Source organism: Arachis ipaensis, chromosome B5, assembly GCF_059453495.1.
Source record: "Arachis ipaensis isolate K30076 ecotype BB chromosome B5, ASM5945349v1, whole genome shotgun sequence".
NCBI lineage: Eukaryota > Viridiplantae > Streptophyta > Magnoliopsida > Fabales > Fabaceae > Arachis > Arachis ipaensis.
Genome location: NC_142440.1, coordinates 90,992,856 through 90,994,725, shown reverse-complemented (window position 1 = coordinate 90,994,725; position 1,870 = coordinate 90,992,856). Strand labels below are relative to the sequence as shown.

At 44.1% G+C, this 1,870-nt stretch overlaps 1 non-coding gene across 1 annotated transcript; it reads left to right on the top strand.

Annotated features, from left to right (window-relative positions):
* The first annotated feature begins 1,368 nt into the window (after positions 1-1,368).
* Positions 1,369-1,475, top strand: LOC148564937 (small nucleolar RNA R71). The gene has a single exon (XR_015884325.1). It is a non-coding gene; the product is annotated as a small nucleolar RNA R71 (small nucleolar RNA).
* The last annotated feature ends 395 nt before the right edge of the window (positions 1,476-1,870 follow it).

Genomic DNA, 1,870 nt, shown 5'->3' with positions numbered 1-1,870 from the left:
GACAAGAAAAGGTCCTGACCACCTTGACTTGAGTTTCCCAGGAAAAAGTCTTAATTTGGAGTTGTAGAGGAGCACTTGCTGTCCTTTCTCAAAGCTTCTGGGTGTCAGATGGAGGTCGTGCCTTTTCTTTGCCTTTTCTTTATAAATTTTGGCATTTTCATAGGCTTGAGATCTGAATTCCTCCATATCCTGCAACTGCAAGACCCTCTTTTCACCAGTAGCAACGCTATCAAAATTTAGTAGCTTGAGAGCCCAGAGGGCTTTGTGTTCCAACTCCAATGGTAAATGACAGGCCTTTCCATACACCAGTTGTCATGGGGACATTCCGATTGGTGTTTTGAATGCTATTCTGTATGTCCAAAGAGCATCATCCAGCTTTTTTGACCAATTCTTTCTTGATGCTCCTACAGTCTTTTCCAGGATCCTTTTTAGTTCTCTGTTAGATATCCCGGTTTACCCATTGGTTTGGCGGTGGTAAGGTGTGGCAACCTTGTGTTTCACTCTGTATCGTAGGAGGAGAGCTTCTAGTGGTTTGTTACAAAAATGGCTCCCTCAATTTGGTTCAATGTTACTGTGAAGGTCAAGGCTAGGAGCTTGCTGAAATAGGTAGCCAATTTGTGTCTCAAGTTTCTTGATGGCAGCGTCTTGATTCTGCATGTTGGATCGCACTTCCTTTCGGAACACCTTACTATCTTGGATTTCCTTGCATATGCCTTCAAGTAGAGTTTCAATCCTTGATAGTCTTTCTTCCGATGATGGAGAGTTGAGATTGGAGGGATGAGAAGGGCCATTTTGGCTTTGGTATGGATGCTGAGATGTGTTGTTAGATGAGTGCTGATATGATCTCTGTGTGGGATGTTGGTGAGCTGCATTGTTGTTGGGGTTGTGGCGTCTCGGATCTTGGCCTTGGTCTTGTTGATTTCCCCACCCAAAGTTTGGGTGGTTCCTCCAGCCAGGATTATACGTTTTGGAGTATGGGTCATGGTTCTGCCTAGGTGAATTTCCAATGTAGTTGGCTTGCTCATGACTACCCTCTGCTTCTTCTTTCACTCCTTCTTGAGTTGCTGCTGAAGTGGTGATTGCTGCTACTTGATTCCTCTCCATCTTCTTGGTGAGGTCAGCAATTGCTTGGTAATCATCTTGTTTTGAACTAGCAGTGCATCCACATTGTTTAGCTCCATCACTCCTCTAGTGTTGCCTCTTTCAGAAGCATAGAAGTAGTTATTCTCAGCTACAGCCTTAATGACATCTATGGCTTCTTCAATGGTCTTCTTCTTGTTCAGAGATCCCCCGGATGAGTGGTCTACTGCCTTCTTTGATTCATAAGAAAGACCTTCATAGAAAATGTGTAACTGCACCCATTCATTGAACATATCTGGCGGGCACCTTCTTGTTAAGTCTTTAAACCTCTCACATGCTTCATATAGAGTCTCACCATCTTGCTGCCTGAAAGTTTGAACCTCAGCTCTCAACCTGTTGATTCTTTGAGGAGGATAGAATCTCGCCAAGAATTTGTTTACCACATCTTCCCAGGTTGTTAAGCTCTCCTTCGGAAAGGATTCCAGCCATTTAGATGCCTTGTCCTTGAGTGAGAAGGGGAATAGAAGTAGTCTGCAGGTGTCAGGATGAATACCATTAGACTTCACAGTTTCACATATCCTCAGGAAGGTGGTTATATGTTGATTGGGATCTTCTTGCACACCTCCTCCGAATGAACAGTTGTTCTGAACAAGGGTGATGAGCTGTGGCTTTAGTTCAAAGTTGTTGGCATGTATGGTTGGCTTTTGGATGCTACTTCCACAGTTTCCTGCGTTTGGATTGATGTAGGATCTTAGAACTCTTCTCTCTTGCCCAGCATGATGCACTGGGC